Source organism: Monodelphis domestica, chromosome 5 (assembly GCF_027887165.1).
Source record: "Monodelphis domestica isolate mMonDom1 chromosome 5, mMonDom1.pri, whole genome shotgun sequence".
Lineage (NCBI taxonomy): Eukaryota > Metazoa > Chordata > Mammalia > Didelphimorphia > Didelphidae > Monodelphis > Monodelphis domestica.
This window is the reverse complement of record NC_077231.1, coordinates 52,964,534-52,984,809: the sequence shown is the minus strand read 5'-3', so window position 1 is coordinate 52,984,809 and position 20,276 is coordinate 52,964,534.

The following is a 20,276-nucleotide window of genomic DNA, read 5'->3' as shown; positions in this document are numbered from 1 at the left end:
TATTATTTAGTTCATATATTAACAAATTAGAGAGGGCAGAGTTGAATGATTTGGGCATGCAAATCAGAAAACTAGAAAGCAAACAAATTAAAAATCCTCAGATGAAGACTAAATTAAAGATCCTAAAAAATCAAAGGAGAAATTAATAAAATTGAAAGTCAAAGAACTATTGATTAAATAAGACTACAGGTTGGTACTTTGAAAAAAAAAACCAAATAAAATAGACAAAGTAATGGTCAATCTAATTAAAAGAAAAGGAAAGAAGAAAATCAAATTGACAGTGTCTAAGATAAAAAGGGAGACCTCACTTCTAATGAATAGGAAATTAAGGCAATCATTAAAAACTATTATGCCCAACTATATGGCAACAAATATGGCAATCTAGGTGATATGGATGAATATTTACAAAAAAATAAATTACCTAGACTAACAGAGGAAGAAATAGATTACCTAAACAACCCCATATCAGAAAAAGAAATTGAACAAGTCATCACAGAACTTCCTAAGAAAAAATCCCCAGGTCCAGATGGATTCACAAATGAATTCCATCAAACATTTAAAGAACAACTAATCTCAGTATTAGACAAACTATTTGACAGAATAAGCAAAGAAGGAATTCTACCAAATTAACCTTATGACACAAATATAGTACTGATTCCAAAGCCAGACAGGTCAAAAACAGAGAAAGAAAACTATAGTCAAATCTCCTTGATGAATATAGATGCAAAAATCACAAATAGAATACTAGCAAAAAGACTTTAGCAATGACCATGAGGGTTATTCACCATGACCAGGTAGGATTCATACCAGGAATGCAAGGATGCTTCAATATTAGGAAATCCATCCACATAATTGACTGTATTAACAAGCAAACTGACAGAAATCACATGATTATCTCAATAGAGGCAGAAAAAGCCTTTGACAAAATACAATACTCATTACTATTGAAAACAGTAGAAAGTATGGGAATAGAAGTGCCTTTCCTAAAAATAATGAACAGTCTATATCTAAAACCATCTGCAAACATCATTTACAATGGGGATAAACTAGAAGCCTTCCAAATAAGATCAGGAGTGAAACAAGGATGCCCATTATCACCTCTGTTATTTAACATTGAACTAGAAACACTAGCTGTAGTGATTAGAGAAGAAAAAGAAATTAAAGGTATTAAAATAGGCAATGAGGAGACCAAGCTATCACTTGTCATATCTTTGTGAAAGCAAAGACTTTAAAACTGAGCAAGAGCTAGAAAAAAATCACAAAATGTAAAATCAATAATTTTGATTAAATCAAATTTTAAAAGTTTTGTACAAACAAAACTAATGCATCCAAAATTAGAAGAGAAGCAACAAATTGGGAAACAATCTTTATAACAAAAACCTCTGACAAAGGTCTAATTTAGTTAAATTTATAAAGAGCTAAACCAATTGTACAAAAAATCAAGCAATTCTCCAATTGATAAATGGGCAAGGGACATGAATAGGCAGTTTTCAGATAAAGAAATCAAAGCTATTAATAAGCACATGAAAAAGTGTTCTAAATCTCTTATAATCAGAGAAATGTAAATCAAAACAAATCTGAGGTATCATCTCACACCCAGCAGATTGGCTAACATGATAGCAATGGAAATTAATGAATGCTGGAGGGGATGTAGCAAAGTTGGGAAATTAATGCATTGCTGATGGAGTTGTAAATCGATCCAACCATTCTGGAGGGCAATTTGGAATTATGCCCAAAGGGGGATAAAAGACTGTCTGCTCTTTGATCCAGCCATAGCACTGCTGGGTTTGTACCCCAAAGAGATAATAAGGAAAAATACTTGTACAAAAATATTCATATCTGTGCTCTTTTTGGTGGCAAAAAATTGGAAAATGAGGGGATGTCCTTAGATTGGGGAATGACTGAACAAATTGTGGTATATGTTGGTGATGGAACAGTATTTTGCTCAAAGGAATAATAAAGTGGAGGATTTCCATTTGAACTGGAACAACCTCAAAGAATTGATGCACACTGAGAGGAGCAGAACCAGGAGAACATTATACACAGAGATTGATACACTGTGGTACCAACTAATGTAAAAGTCTTTTCCATTAGTTGCAATACATTGATACTAAACAACTTGGAAGAATCTACCAGAAAAACCACTATCCATCTTCAGAGGAAAAGCTGTGGGAGTAGAAACACAGAAGAAAAACAATTGCTTGAATACATGGGTTTAAGGGGCATAGCTGGGGATGTAGACTCTAAATGAACATCCTAATGCAATCACCAACAACATGGAAATAGGTTCTGATCAAGGACACAAATAATTCCAAATTAAATTGCAAGTTGGCTGTGGGAATGGTGGGTGAAGGGGAGGGAGGAAAATAATGTAATTTTTGTAAACAAGGAATAATGTTTTAAATTGACTAAATAAATTAATTCAAATAAAAAAAGAATCAATGAAATGCTCTCTGAAGATTCTGGGATATTGAAAACACTTTGCCCTTTTATCTTTCCATCAGAGATTTAGAGATAACCCATTATTGGCAGACCCTAATATACTTATCCTATATATAATGCAACAATCTCATTCCTTATGAAAGTGGTTAGTTATAATTAAATTATGAGATTGAACAGAAGGGATTAGGGAAATGCATCATTACATATGGAGATGGAAATAATGGTGGCTTCCTTCAGATCTTAACTGCTTAGACTCCACAGAAGCACAGTTTTTTTATGGAGTGATCTGGTTTCTGGAACTTTATATTCTAAGATACTTTTACTCTTTGTGATTCTGTTTTTATTGTGAACCTTCCTTCTCATTCTGCGTCCCTGGAACAATGCATAAAAATGCCATTAGAAAATCTGATATACTCACACCTCCTTCCTTACCACAGAACTTCATTCAATATTCTTTTTGAAAAGGAATTCTGTTTCAATTCCACAGCTTGTATATAGCATCTAACATATTGTGGGTCTCTCATGGGATCACAATATCTTAGATTTTGAAAGGATCTTAGAAGTCACCTAACACAAAACTTTACCAGATGCAGAGATTCATTCTCCAAAATCAAGGGCTCAAATAGCTTTGCTCTCATTATAGAGATTTATTGTCATTAATAAATTAAAAAAAAACATGCTTTGCCTTTAAGAATATTCCATGCCTACAATATTCCCTGCATCTACCCATTCCCCTTCTTTGAAAGCCTACTCATCTTTCCAGAACCAGCTCAGTTGCAACCCTAATGATGAATCTTCACAATAATTTCCCAATTATCCTATATGTCCCACAATATTTTTTCTTATTTTGAGGTTCTCTTATATTACTCTGATGACTGTCTTGCACATTTTGTATTCTAAATTGCAGTATACTTCTTTGCATACATGTCATATTTCATTTTAGATTGTAAGCTATTTGAGGTCAGTGACCATGTCTTAGGTATGTTTATCTCTATTTCAGTGTCCTCACTTTCTATCTAGTGAGAGTTTAATGAGTTCTGGTGAATGAATGATTTTTAAACAAAATGTGGCTTTTCTTAACTCAGTGATTTCACAGCAAAATCAGCTTGAAGATGTTATTGATCAAGGCTATACCACTCAACGTGCATTTGTTAAGCACTTAAGATATGATAATGACAGCTAGCTGGCATGTAGATCAAGTGTTGGGCCTGGAGACAGCAAGATCCATCTTCCTGAGTTCAAATCTTGCCTCAGACACTTACTAGCTATGTGACCCTACAAAAGTCACTTAAGCTTGTTTGCTTGAGATTCTTCAACTGTAAAAAGAATTGGAGAGAAGAAAATGGCAAACCACTTCACTATCTCTAGAGGGAGATATTTCTCCAAGAAAGCTTTAAATAGGCTCAGAAAATATTGGATAAGACTGAAAAATGACAGAACTACAAAATTATGTGCTAGGTATTTGAGATTGAAAGACAAAACAAAATACAATATCTACTCTCAGGGAACATATACTGAAATTTGAAAGCAGAAGCATTCCTAACCAGAAATTTCATTTTTGGGAGAAAAAAAACTTATATACCTATTATGAGAGTTTGGTATTAACTATCATAGGATCAAAATATATGCAGGAAGGAAGAACTTGAGAGGACTTTTATTCCAGCAATGAATAGAGCATTAGATTCAGAGTAATGAAAATTTAGGTTCAAATTTCACCTCAGATTTTACTACATGTGACCCTGTCCAATTCAATGAAAGGTTCTATACCTTGGTGTTCTCATTTTTAATAATGAAAATTTTAACTTATTAATGCCTAAGGTGACTTCTAGTTCTATAGTCTTTCTAATTCTATGATTTTTAGAAGAGGAAAATAAAGCCAGAAAAGAAAAATTGCTTTCCCAAGGTCATACAATTAACACATAACAGCTAGGTGTCGCAGTGGATGGAGTTCTAGGACTGGAGTCAAGAGGATTTATCTCTTGAGTTCAAATCTAGTCATTTAACCCAATTTTTTTCATTTCCTTATCTATAAAATGAGCTAGAGGAAAAAAGGGTAAACATCTCTAGTATCTTTGCCAAGAAAAACCCAAATAGTATAAATAAGAGTCAGACATGACTGAAAATGACTAAACAGCAAATAATTTGAAAATCAGGTCTTCTGACTCCAAATTCAGTGTTTTTCCATTAATCCAATACTGCTTCCATATATAAAAGAGGCAAATAGATACCTACGACCTCTTTTATTATTTATAGTACTAATGACTCAGAAATGTTCCATGTTTTCTTAACTAGAGTGTACTGGAATAAAGTCTGATATAATGGACAGTAGGTCGAGCCTGTGCCATTGAGATTGATTCTTGTGTGTTTGAAATGGATGATCTTATTGACATAGCTTCCTTCTACCCTTCCTGACTCGTTTCTTTAAATTGAATGCTCAACCCAACACACTTCTATGGTGGCGTGGGAATAAATATGAGATCTCATTGACACCCTTCTACAAAATATAGAAATAGCAATATGTGTATTTCAACAGTGGCCCTGAAAAACAGAAATAAATGAATTGCCCATTTTTGTTTAATAAAATCCTTAAAGAGTCTAGAAATTGAAAGACAGTTGCCAATAATGACTAAAATTATTGACAAACCATTTTTATCACAGACAAAAACTGCAGCAGCAAAATTAAGGAGAGGATTGGGACTACATTTGAAAGACAGTGCACTATGGGGAGATTTTACTTGTCATGTCAACAGAATACCAGTTTGGTGGAAAATCAATTTTTAAAAAAATATAAAGAAAGAAGGGAAGGAAAGGAAGGAGCTTGGTATACTTTTCACAATGTCAAATTGTCTGTGCAGAAATACTAATAACTTCATTCCAGGAGAAATACATTGTTATTTTTCATTATCCACTTCTTTGTATTGGAATTGGGACAGTTTGACTCATAACTGAAATCTTGAATTTTATGACCAAGTACTAGGTCCATGTACTCCCAGGGACTTATGTTAAAGGTACTATCTAATATCATCATATTGCTATTGCTATTTTCTAATTATAAATTTTGTCATTGAACCTCAAATATAGTTAGAAAATGCCTCCACATTCTGTTCTAACTGCACTAATGGAATGGATCCGTGACATGACTGTAATCAACCAGGTTATGCCCATTCTTCATTTATTTATTTGATATGTATTAAGACCTAAAATGTTCAAAGCATGATCCTCAACTTAGAGGCTAAGTACTCTTGGTACTTGACTAGGTACTGATCCCATATCATCTATATTGTACTATGATATGAATACATTTTGACTATCCAGTGACCCAACATGAATGCACCTTGCCCTGTCCCTTCACATTCCTCCTACCCAAATCCAGTGAAAGTTTACATCACTAAGACTCGCACTTTCCTCTCCTCTCATTTCCTTCTCCTTCATATTCAAATCCCATTAGTATGTTTTAATTAAATTGATAACTCTGTTGTCTCTAATTGCCCATCATCTAGGTCAGGTTCATCAATGTCAAACCTAGCTCTACCAATAAGAAGTTTCCACATATTCTTGTTATTCAAAATAGAGAAATCTATACCTTTTGTTGTTTGACGTCAATAGGACTTTAGTTTGAGGAGCAGGGTAGGAGAAGACTTTATGTTAATAATTCTGTTATCTTTTGCTAAGTATTATTCATCCTTTTACTCCTCTTTTATGGGTAGAGAATATGTATAAATATGTAAGTATATGGTGATGATGATGGGTTACTAGATGTAGACATGTCAACTAAACTCTTAAGTGGCTTCCAGGACCATTTCTACTTATTTTATTTATATTACATTGTGTTTGTGTGTAACTAAAAGCAACTCAATCCTGTATAAATGAATGTATCATTATTTTTTTTCTTTTGAGACTGAGTCGCTTTAACTAGCCTAGGCTAGAAGTGCAGCATTTTCTCTTTTTGATCAACAAGGAAACCTTGACCTGATTTATTCTGTGAAGATGAGATTAACTCTCCCCTATCCATTTTTAGATTTAATCACCAGAAGTGTATACACCCCACTTATTCTTAAGTATGGGGAGGTCTGTGATCCATGTGTACTCTAGTGAGTAAAGAATCAGAATCAACTGATTGCCCCTCAGGCAGTCCTAAGCAAAGCTATAGCTTTGTCCATGTAAAGTGGAAGGAAGGCATAGGAAGTGAGTGAAGGAAAGGTCTTTAAAAGTGGCAAGAACTTCCTTTGACCAGCTCTTTTGCCTTAGAACTTGACCTTGAAGGAACTCCAGATTGGGACCTCGAACTGCTCTTTGATTTTCCCTTTGTACTACCACGTGGGTTATTGAAAAAAATGCTGACTCCCTTTCCTGTCTTTTCTGGAGATACTAGCCTCCATAGAGGCTCCTTGTCTTAGAGAAGACCTTGTGGCTAGAGCCCTTGTTTAATTTACCACTGGGCCCCCTTTGCTAGGGCCACTTAAGCCCTGCCTTATTAGGGCCAGCCAGAGTAATTATCTACTCTCTCTTTTATTTCCTTACTTTCAGTCTTTCTCCTTTTGTAAATAAACTACCATAGAAAGTCATTCTGACTTGAGTTATATTAATTTTGGTGACCACTTTCATATATTTAGTCCAACCTTTTTATTTTAACTCTTTAAATTCCCAATCTGGGGCCTCCAACTTGTTTTTCTTTTGATTATGATATGGAGAACCTGATGGCGATCATCCCACAGTTCCCTTTGTGATTGAAGCTGATGGAGTACAGAGGTGGTGGTGAAAAAGGAAATGGCTTAGGGAGGAGATCTTGTCTCACCAGTGTCATGTCTCAACTTCTCCAGTTTCTCTCCCTAAGTGCTCTCATTTTGTGTTACCATCTCTATTCCTGGGGTTCATAGTTACCAAATCAGGATTCCTTTTTTATATGTCTGGTATCCCCTACTCTATCCTTCTCCTTTATTGGGAAGAGAAAATGAACTTTCAGAGACAGGCTTTCTAAGCTTCAAATAGAGAAATACCCCCAGTTATATAATGGATACATTCAAAAAAGCATTGATTATATCATACAGTACTTGCTATATGCCAAATTCTATGCTAAGCACTGTGGATAAAAAGGGAAAAAAATTCCACTCAAAAAGGAGAGCAAATAGGAGATTGTCTGTCATCCTTGCAGAATCATTTTGAGTTGGAAACATACAAAGATGATGAATAGAGCCTTTCAGGGTAAAGAGTCAGTGAAAAGTCTTTGGAAGATAGCAAAATCAATGAGGAATAAAGATTTCTCTAAGGATCATCTCAGGATGGAGAATTCACTGTCTTTAACAAGGTAGAAACAGAAATCATTTTCCATAATGCCAATGTCAGATAAACTTATGAGAGAAAGGCAAGTGAATGAGGACCATGTAGACATCCTGTTTTTTGACATGGGCCCCATAAACATTCCCCTTTATGCCTAATCTTGCCATCTTTAGCTACTTCTAAAGATGGATTTGTCCATTTGAATGTTGCTTTTACTTTCAAGTAATCTTGTCTATTGGGACTGGCATGACATTGATGAACCTGTCCCCAATAGTGTCATTATGCAATAAGACTGGTAAGAGAAAGATGGTTTCTATTTTTATTTTAAATTAGAATTAGACAATTATTGTCAGATGTGGCCAGCCACCCTGGGTTATGCATTTGAGAGTATTTAGAGCTTTTATTTATTTTCTTTTCCCCAAACTTTTCTCTCACAGATCTTAGGGTGAGACTTATAATTTCATCTGTGTAGGGAATTCTTGAATGGACAACTCCTTCCACCAATGTATTGATACTAAGACGTCAAGTCATTTGACCAGGGTCAACACAGTTAATTTGTGTCAGAAGCAAGACTTGAATTTAAGTATTTATTCCTGACTCCAAGGTCAGATTTTACATGTCTCTTCATGCTCATCGATACTTAAGCTTGTTAACCATGTAAAATGTTTTCTATGACATCAAATGGAAGATGAGAGTTTGAGAATAAGGATAGCAGATATATATACATATATCTTTATTCCTGCACCATTACTATATAGTAAGTAGCATACAGGAGACTTAGTTTTACCTAAACATAGAATGACAAAATTTTAGGATAAGCAGAAATATTATAATCTACCTATATATGTTTATACATATAATTGTATATTATATTAAATATATTTATGTACATATATGACTATGTATTCATGTCTGTGTATTAATATATGCATATATACAAATTTTAGAATGTGTAGAAATAGAATATATAGAAAAACTTTTAGGAACATAAAATTGTGTAAATATAATAGAGATAGAATTTTAGGGGAAAATGATTTCTAATCTTCTTTTCTTATAGATCAGAAAATTATGCAAATCCATACACTGGAGAAAAAGATATGAACTGAACTAGCTTCAAATTAAATGAAAACCTTTTAACGAATATTTAAAGAAATAACAAAAAAATGGCTTCATCACACACCTTCCTATATCTAAAGTTACCTTCCTAACCACCAGGAAAGACTCACTCTATATTTGAAGAGGCAACATGGAACAGCAGAAAAGATCATTGGCCTTCAGTCAATCAAGATTTGTTAGGTACCTCTCATGTGCCAGGCACTATGCTAAACACTAGAGATACAAAAAGTCAGTCTCTTGTCTTCAAGAGATCCAGGCTTGGTTCAACCACTTGTTAACCACCTGAGATGAGGGAAGTCATTTAGTATGTCTTAGCCTCTGTTTCCTCATCTGTAAAATGAGAAAGGAAAATTTGCCCAAGCTAGGCACCACATTTTAAAAATAAATTGATAAAAACAGAGCAACCAAAATAGTGAAGGCCCTGGAATTAATTTTCTATGACTGGAGATTGAAGGCAATGGAAGTAGAGATGTAGAGGAGAAGACAATAAGTCCTAACCGATACATTTTCTACAAGTATTTGAAGCCCTGTAATGTGAAAGATTAAGCTGATTTATTCTGCTGGGCATCAAATGGTAGAACCTGAAAATACAGTTAAAATTTATAGAAAAGGAGGCATCTCTGTGGCTCAGCAGATTGAGAGCCAGGACTACAGACAGAAAGTCCTGGGTTCTAAATCTGATCTCAGACATTTCCTAGCTGGGTCATCCTGTGGCAAGTCACTGACCCTTCACTGCCTAGCCCTTTTTGCTCTTCTGCCTTGAAACTAACAAGCAGTATTGATTCTAAGACAGAAGTAAGATAAGAAATTAAGAAAATAATTACAGGAAAGTAGCCCTAGGCTTGAGGTTAAGGGGATAAAATAATTGTGTAATTAAAATTTGAACCCTAGAACTACTGTTCCCAGCATCCCTTGTTTCTTCTCACATTACATGCTAATGTAGAGAGGATATAAATTTTGGGAAGCCCCATCTCTGATACCATTTTTTGTGGAGGTAGTGTGAGGTGAGAGGCAGGAGTTTTACTCATGTGGTTTGATTTTTGTTAAATAATTAGGTTTTTATTCTTTCTACTTCAAGTGATTATCAATAAACTTTAAAAAATTAGTACTTGGAGTTATTGGACATTAATTAAAATCTTACATAATAAACAAAGGAGAAAACCAAAAACATCAACAGAGTATTATATTTACTTCTCAGATCATCAAACATCTGTCTACCCAAGAATATTGGCTTCCTTGGTAACCTGAATAAAGGTACTAGATAAGTGTTTTTATTTTTATTTTTTTTGGTTGAATGAAAATGAAATAAGAACCAGATAAGTAAAGGAACTTGGCCAAGATCACATAGGTTGCTAGCAGCAGAAGTGGAAACAACCCACAGGAGAGCCTCCAAACTGAAAATATGATCATCTTTCTTTTATATTATATTTTCAAAGTAATATTCTTTTTTAATTAAATTTTGTTTTTTTTAAATAATCTGCTTTCTTTCTGACCCATTTCTCCTGTCCTTCTCTCCATTGAGGAGGCACAAAAAACAAAAACATGTATAGTTAAGCAAAACAAATTCCTGCATTATTCATTTAAAAAGTCTCAATTTAAAGTAATATTCTTTTTTTTTTTTTAAACACTTACCTTCCATCTTGGAATCAGTACTATGTATTGCCTCCAAGGCAGAAGAGTGGTAAGGTCTAAGCAATGGGGGTTAAGTAACTTGGCCAGGGAAGTGTCTGAGGCCATATTTGAACCCAGGACCTCCCATCTCTAGGCCTGGTTTTCAATCCACTGAGCTACCCATTTGCTCCCTCAAAGTAATATTCTTAAAGAAGCCATACAACATATAAAAGAACTTTTTTTAATGGGATTTCACATAAATCTGTGATCAAAGGTAAGGTTTATTGTCAAGTATCCCTTACAGGCTCCAATAAAAAGGGAAATAATTTCAATTCTTATATAAAAGTAAATAATTCCATGGATTACACTGTTATGCATTTTATATGTTGGAATATTCATGAAGTACATTTCATTATTGGTGGTTCTGTCATCTGCCACAACTAACTCTTTGGCAGAGAGAAAAAAAAATCCTATAAATTGGCATCTTTTTCTCAGTTTAAAGAAGTGCAGTGACATTTTAAGCTAATTCTATTTTTTACCAGTCAGAAACTTCCTGAGTTCACTTGCCCTAGGAGACTAATTGGTAATGGCAGGAATTAAAAAAAAAATAGATCCTTTGGGCTAGATAGCTGAGGGCCAGCATTTATCTCCCTCTACTGAATCATTCAAATGACTAGCTTGTTGTTTTAGTGGTGGTAGAAGAGACATCAAGATACAGGGGAGAGAGTGCTTCATTTGGAATCAGAGCCTGGGTTCATCATAGTTGGTTCTGCTTTATTGCCAGGAGGACCTTGAACAAGTCACATAACTTTTCTAAGACTCAGCTTTTTCATTTAAAATGAAGGTGCTAGATTAGATGATCTCTAAGGTCTTTTACATGCTTAAGTTTGTGATGCTAATTTTATTTTATTTCATGAGCTAATGAAAGAGCAAGTGTGAAATATAATCATAAAATTGGAGAAAAACAGTAGATTCCAGATTGATAATAATAGCTCACATATAATATTTTTGAAAGTTTGCAAAGTATCATAAAAACAGACATTATATACCAATCGATCCTCACAGCAATCCAGGGAGGTAAGTGCTACTATAATCCCCATTTTAGAGAGAAGGCAACTGGGACTAAAAGAAGCAATGATTTTATTTCCAAGTCAACTTTTTGTGGTTATCCGGTCATTTTTCAGTTATATCTGATTTCATGACCCCATTTGGAGTTTTCTTGGCAAAGGGGTTTTCCAATTCTTACTCTAGCTCTTTTACAGATGAGGAAACTAAGGCCAACAGGCTTAAGTGATTTCCTAAAGGTCCCAAAGGACATAAATATCTGATTTGAACTCGGGAAGATGAGTCTGCCAGCCTGCAGGTCCTGCATTCCAAATCTGATGGATATGGAAATCTTTCCTCATTGACAGAGATCAACTCCATGTCTTCCTTTGTCTGAAGGGCAGGGTAAAGTTGGTGAGAGTGGAAAAGAGAAGAGTTCTGCTCTTCTCAGACTTTTCTTCAGGTTCTGCAGTCACTCTCAGAACTTCTGATTTTCATCTTCAAGAGAGAAAATGGACAATGCCAACTCCAGTCCAAGTTGCTGAAGGCTAATAAAATCCCTGAGGGGAAAGCTGACATGAGAGTATCTAGCAGTCTCTACCACATCTCTATCCCATCTGTATACCAACTAAATTGGGGAATATTCCTGGGTGAGATCTGGGACTCTTGTTTGAGCTGAATGACCTCATTCCCAATGGAAGAACACTATTTGCTCTGTGTGGTTTTGGGCACAACTCTACGTGGATGTCCAAATATTGAACACTGTCCCTCTCCTGATTAAATACTTGTTTTTTTCTGACTATTTAATAGTTCTGTGTTTTTTCCCAGTTAACACTACATACCTTTAGGGTCAAATATAAATCCTGAGTGATATTTTAACCAATCTTCAGAGCCTGGCTTTAGCCTACCACTCCAAACTTATACATTGATTCTTCTCCTTCTTGATCTCAGGTGCAGCCTGACTGGTTTGCTGGTTGTTCTTTATATACAACACTCTATATCTTGCCTCTATACCTTTATTCTTGCCATCTTAAAGCCTGAAATAAACTATTCATCTTTATCTCTTAGAATCTCCATTTTTTTTACAAGACTCATTTCATGTCACAATTTTCATGAGTACTTTCCTGATTCTGCCACTTGTAAGGGCCCTGCCCTTAAAACACCCATTATTTTGTATTTATTGTGTAAATGTTTGCATATATGTACACATTGACTTCAAAGGGAATGAATATATACCATTTGCTTCTTTGCATTTTTCATCCACATTTGTTGATTTATTTCAATGACTTGCCCAAAGGTCTCTGATAGGGCATTGAATGGAATGCTAAAGTTGGAATCTGGAAAACCTGAGTTAAAATCCTATCACCAACTCCCAATAGTTGTGTGGTCCGGGATAAACTCTTTTAACCTCAGTTTCCATATCTGTGAAATGTGAAAAATAATAGCCCTTACCTTACATGGTTATTGGGACATTCAGATGATAACATGCCACTTTGAAAGTCTTAAAGTACCTTGTAAATGACACTATTATTATTGTTATTGTTGTTGTTATGGACCATTTTAGATGTTTAGGGATGGATTTGAGCCTATATCTTCCTGACTTTAAAGCTTACACCTCAGCTACCATGTCAAGCTGCCCCAAGACTGGGGAAGAACTATTTGATTTTCAGTCATTTTTCAGCAGCAACTGACTCTTCCTGACCCCATTTGGGGTTTTCTTGGCAAAAATATTGGAATGATTTGCCATTTCCTTCTCTCATTCATTTTGCAGAAGGGGAAACTAAAGTAATCCATTAAGGGACTTGGTCAGGGTCACAGAGCTCATAAGTGTCTGGAATCATATTTGAACTGAGGAAGATGAGCTTTCCTGACACAAGCCTCAGTGCTCTATCCACTGTATCACCTAGCTGCCTTGAAAATAGCCACAGGGGTCATTTAATCAGAGTGTTAACTTTCTAGGCAAGAACTTGTCTTATTTATCTCTATGCCGAGCACAGTGCAGAGTATATGGTATGTGCCTAATGAATTGAATGAATGAAGCCACAAAATGAAATATGGATACCTTCCATTGACCACTTCCCTTGTGTTCCTTTTATCTTGAACTTTTGCTGAAGATAATGTCCCATATCATTCTTTGATTTCTTCCTCTATTCTTGAAAAACTCCATGGGTTTTCCTTCCTTATATTGAGGTATCAATTCAACTTTGCTTTCTGTGCTATCTCTGATGCTGATGAAATCTCTAGCTGATTAGAATATTCATGAAAGAGAGCTTTGCTATTGAAAGAATAGAGAAAACAGAAATAAGATCTGCCAGGAAGCATAAATAACTCTCCATTCCTATCTGGCCCAGATTCTTAAGAAGACTAGGAAATCCATTTCCCTCTTAAAGTTGTTCATAGAGAATAATATCTTATTGAGATTATGCTAAGTATTCTTGTCCCGCTGATAATGATATCATAAATGTGATGAGTCCTGTTCTCTTTGTGGTAAGGAATTTACATTGACTGAGGCTGCTTCTCTCAATATAGATGTGACAAAGGGAATAGAGAAAAGCTCAGATATTCCTGTCAAAGACATCTACAATTGACCTTGTAATAGAGTTCCTGAGGCTTAAGCTCTTCAGTGTTTTCTGCCTCAAATTTTAGACAGCTTACACAGTATGTCCTTATTGATCACCTAAGCCGCTCTGATTTAAAAAAAATATATATTAGATGGCAATTTAATTTTACACAAATATTAAATCTGAAAAAAAATCTGAACACAGATATGTTACCAAATGGTGTTGAAGTAGCTCTTTTGAATCTTGAAATTTTTTATAATACTCCATTTCTCTACCTGCCTTTCTATTTTGTTGTTACGGGATTTTTAAAATTGTGATATGGGTTGGGCTAGATCATTTCTAAAGTTACAACTTTGACATTCTGTGATTCTATGACTTCAGCAATAGTCAACAATAGTGTTTCAATCATTCAAAATCATCCTTATCTGTTAGCATCACAATGAATATTTTTTTCTTCCTTACACATGCCATCAAGATTTCTTGTGATAAAAATGATTAGCTCCTGAGGAAAACTGACTTTAAAATACTGTTGATCAGCAAATGTCCTCCCTACTCTGTCAATGAACTTGACTAGTTATGTGAAGTGTTCAGAGGTTTTTTGAGTAGCATTCCCATGTTTCTTGACTGTCCTCTAATAGTATTTATTTAATAGATCAATATCAGCTAATGAAATTTCCATGATTATATATTGACACTAAATTCTTGCTTTAGGTAAAGAAGTGGACATTGAATCTGAGTACCACAAATCCACAGGGTATCTTTTTTAATCAAGAAAACTCAGTAAGCCTGCAGCCTGACCTTATGTCAAAAAATAAATGTCATTGCTAAATGTGAATAATGATGTATTCCCATCTGTTCCCAGGACTCCTTAACTACATGATAAGGAACTTACCTCAGGGATTGTATTTAGGGTCCAGTTATATGGATTAAATGTTATGGTTGGACTGAATGTATGAGAATTCTAAGGTAATACTGTTGTCGCTGATTTTAAAGTTAATGCAGCCTAAGTAAAAAATGACTTTTAGCTACTTTTATTTACAAAAAGGGTGGAGAGAGTGAAAGTAGAGAAATGATAAAGAGGATAGAGGAGATGTCTATCCTACCACAATAAATATTTCTCTGGTCCTCAGCTCAACCCACGGAAGGCCATTACATCCTCAGCTGAAGGAGTCCATGGTGAATTAAGCAAGGGTTCACTCCATGTGGCCTCCTCCAGGATGGGGAGGCTTCTCTGGAACTAATCTCTCCAGAACCAGTAAAGAAGGTCAGTTTTTCACTCACTAGGCCAAAGTTCCAAAAGGAGGAGATCCAGGAGCAGTCTTGCCAGAAGCAGTCAGAGTCCCAAGTCCAAGTGAAGCCTAAGACTGAAGTTCCAGGGTGAACTTCCAAAAGAGAAGGTTCTCCAACTGGGAAAATTCAGAAAGAAGACCCAAGGCCTCTTGGACAGGAAGTTCATCACCTTTTATAGTCCCTTTTAATACATCACTTCCTTTCCCTTCCTCCACTTTATGGAGACCAATTGCAGTCTATAAATTTGCTTAACACTGACCAGGGGAAAGTCAGTCACTTCTGGAGGTGTATATCTCTTTAGTAAGAGGTTTGTGAACCTCTCCTGCTTAGTGTTAAATAGGAGTGTCTTCCCTTTTGGTTGATTAAATTTAAAAGTAGTCAGGGGAGGGCCAATCCCATTTTCACACAGTATATATTTCCAATGATCATTTTCCCTCTGTCATGTTGACATGAAGAACTCAGCTGAATCATTACTAGTTTTTTAATTATTTTTTCCAGATTACATGTGGATTTAATTTTTAATAATCTTTTTCTGACATTTTGGGATCCATATTCTTTTCCTCTTTCCCATCCCCTCTCCCTTTCCAAGATGGTGGGTAATATGATATAGGTCTTACAAGTATTATCATACAATATATGCTCATTGTGTTGAGAAAGAAGACAAATGTTGCTTACATTAGAAAAAAAATTCATGGAGGAAATAAAGAATGGTATGCTTCAATCTGTAATCAGATTATCAGTTCCTTCTATGGTAGTGAATAGCTGTTTCCATCATGAATTCCTTGGAGTTGTCCTGAACCCTTACATTGCTGATAATAGTTTAGTCATAATAATTTCCTTGAGGAATAGTTGGAAGGTCTCAGTACCTTGATATATTATCAAAATATTCTTAGATGTGATCCACTGAATTTGCCAATCTTATCGTGGCTAATTTCCATACTTGAAAATTTATTTAGTTTATTGAATTATGCCCCTGAATTAATTTACCCTTAAATAATTTATATATAAGTGAGTCAATAAGTTTACATCAATTTATTAGGCTTATTTTCTAACATGATCAAGAAAAAAGTAAAGAAACTATATTCTAAAATACTTTAAACAGTTTTTGTGGTAGAAAAGAACTTGAAACTGAAAGGTTATCCATCAGTTGGGGAATCACTGAATAAATTGTGGTATATGCTTGTAATGGAAAACTATTGTGCCATGAGAAATGATAAACAAGATGATCACTGCCCACTTCCAAAAAAAAATTGGAAATAATTATATGAAGTGATATAAAGTAAAGTGAGCAGAACCAGAAGAAAATTGTACACAGTAACAAAAATAATGTATGATCATCAACCATGAATGACAAATATTATCAATAAGGCAAGGATCTAGGACAACTTCAGGAGACTCATGATGAAAAGATAATCATTCCATAGAAGGAACTGCTGGAATCTGAATACAGATTGAAATATACCATTCTTTACTTTAGCTCCTCCATGAATTTTTCTCTAGTGTAAGCACTATATGCTATCTCTCTTGTTTCATAGTGACAAACAGGGAAATGTATATTATATAATAATATGTGCATGACCTATGTCATAATACCTGCCTTCTTGGGGAGGGGATGAGTATGGCAAAGAGGACAAAAAGAATGAGACATGTATTTATGAACTTGGTTAATGAGATAATTTACTTCTCTTGGATTAAAATATTTATTATATATAACAGATAATATATTTTGCATAATTGTTAAGTTACATATTATATTGTGTTTTATGCATATATTTTTATTTTTTGAAAATTCTATTTAATTAGCCTATTCATAATATTTTTCCCTGGTTACAAGAATCATGTTCTTTCCCTCACCTCCCCCCATTCCCTCCCATACCAGTGTGCAATTCCACTGGGTTTTACATGTCCTTGATCAAAATCTGTTTCCATATTATTGACATTTGCACTAGGGTGATCATTTAGAGTCTATATCCCCAATCATATCCCCATCAACCCATCTGGTCAAGCAGTTGTTTTTCTTCTGTGATTCTAATCCCGCAGTTCTTCCTCTGGATGTGGATAGCATTCTTTCTCATCCTGTTTCTGCTCCTTTCACTCTGCATCAATTCCTGTAGGTCATTATTCCTTTGAGCACAATAGTATTCCATCACAGATACCTCAATTTGTTCAGCCATTCCCCAACTGAAGGGCATCCCCTCATTTTCCATTTTTTTTTGCCACCACAAAGAGTGCAGCTATGAATACTTTTGTACAAGTCTTTTTCCTTATTATCTCTTTGGGGTACAAACCCAGCAGTGCTATGGCTGGATCAAAGGGCAGGCACTCATTTAGTGCCCTTTGGGCATAGTTCTAAATTGCTCTCCAGAATGGTTGGATCAATTCACAACTCCACCAGCAATGCATTAATGTCCCAACTTTGCCACATCCCCTCCAGCATTCATTACTTTCCTTTGCTGTCATGTTAGCCAATCTGCTAGGTGTGAGGTGGTACCTCAATGTTGTTTTGATTTGCATTTCTCTAATGATAGGAGATTTAGAATACTTTTTCATGTGCTTATTAATAGTTTTTATTTCTTTAACTGAAAATTGCCTATTCATGTCCCTTGCCCATTTATCAATTGGAGAATCACTTGATTTTTTTGTACAATTGGTTTAGCTCTTTATAAATTTGAGTAATTAGACCTTTGTCAGAGATTTTTCTTATGAAGATAGTTTCCAAATTTGTTGCTTCCCTTCTAATTTTGGTTACATTGGTTTGTTTGTACAAAAACTTTTTAATTTAATGTATTCAAAATTATTGATTTTACATTTTGTATTTTTTTCTAACTCTTGCTCAGTGTTAAAACCTTTCCTTTCCCAAAGATATGACAAGTATGCTATTCTGTGTTCACCTAATTTTCTAGTATTTTCTATGCATATATATTTAAAAGGTCATATCAATCAAAGTGTCATTAGTGTAGTCCTCCATCTCATTGATCTGATACTGAAATGCATATTCTTCCCTAGATTTTTAAAAAAATTTTAACTTCTGTCTTAGAATTAATATTATGTATTGGTTCTAAGGCAAAAGAATGGTAAGGGCAACTAAATGGGGATTAAGTGACTTGCCTAGCATCACACTAAATGCGTATATAAAGTCAATTTTGAACACAGGACTTCCTGTTTCCAGCCTTTGCTTTTTACCCGCTAAGCCACCTACCTTCTTCCTTCCCTAAATTTTTAAATCTAATCTTATCTTCCTGGTATTTTTGTCTTAGTAGTTCTTGTCTTCCCTTTTCCCCTGAATTATTTCTATTTCCTAGTCTTTCTTCATATGAATCTAAGTATTAGGGCAAATGTACTTTATTCAGGAAAGAATGTTTTATTTTAAAACTATTTTATTAATATATGTGACTTTATTAGAATAAAAGATAGTTTGGGTGAGGAAACTTACATTAATAAAGCAGAATAACAACTATTACTCAATTTATAACCTTATATAACCACTAGATTGAGAGACTAAATAACTTACATATATAGTTCCCAAAGCTAGTATGTGACTGAGAAGAATCCAAACCTTCTGGATACTGAGGTTAATTTCTATCCTTTGCATCCCATTGTTTCTATAGGGGTTAAGTAATATATTTTGCATAATTGTTGTTACATATTATATTATTTCTATAGAGGTTAAGTGTTACAAACAAAGTAACTTCAATGGAACATTTGATTAATTATGTTTTTTTTTTCTTTAGAGGTAAAAATATAAGAAGAAAAAAATGAAGAATAAGAGAAAGAAGGAAATAAAAATAAAGGGAGTTGGAATGAATATAGAGAGAATCAGACAGAGGGGGAAGAAGGCTGTAAAGATGGAGGAGGAGGAAGAAGTGAAGAAAGTATGAACAAGAGAGAGAAAGGTCAACATCTTTTGCCAATCCAGTCTAAGCACTTTAATCTTCAATTCCAGGGTTGATTTGCCACCTTTTCTGCCATTTGTTTTCCAACTTCTTGGCTTGTCAGAATCTCCTTCCTTGTCACCTTGGACCCAAAGTTTATAGCCTATATTTCCATGTATTCCAAAGACTCCTTAGTTCCCTATAAGGAACTTACCTCAGGAAATTTGTCTAGTATCCAGAATGTATTTATAGTAAGCACTTTTCTGGTGCATGCCATGTTGACATGAGTGATTCAGGTGAAACAATAATAGAATAAGAGGCTGTTTGGGGATTTTGAAGTTGTACTGACCTCTACTGTAAGTTTTGGTTTTAAAAATAAGAGGGAGACTTTGGAGGAAGCAGGGGTAGCCAACAGCCTCTTTTGTCCAGAAGAAATGAAACTTTAATTTGTTATTAAAGCTCAAATTTATGGTAAAGTTAATTTTGTCTTGCATTATATGAATTCTGGGAAATTAGTTTTGTCAGATTCATGTACAGGTACAAGTAAATGAATGGAAAAAAAAAGCATTATTAAGCATTTACTATCTGCCAACTACTGTGCTAAATGTTGGTAATACAAATACAAAAAAAAGTAAAGTAACATAAAGGCCTCAAATAACTGATATTTTAGAAGGGAAGGAAGGAAGGAAGGAAGGAAGGAAGGAAGGAAGGAAGGAAGGAAGGAAGGAAGGAAGGAAGGAAGGAAGGAAGGAAGGAAGGCAGAAAGCACGGAAGGAAGGAAGGAACGAATGAACGAACGAATGAACAAAGGAAGGAAGGAAGGAAGGAAGGAAAGAAGGAAGGAACATAGTAATGGAGGGAGGGAGGAAGGAAACAAGTATTTATTAAGTAACTTTGATGTTCCAGACACTACTAATCTCTTTAACAAATATTGTATCTTGTATTTTCACATTTCTTTTTTTCCAAATTATTATTATTAATTAATTTGTTTGTTTATTTTTTTGAATTAATTTATTTAGTCAATTTGGAAAATTATTCCTTGGTTAAAAGAATCACATTATTT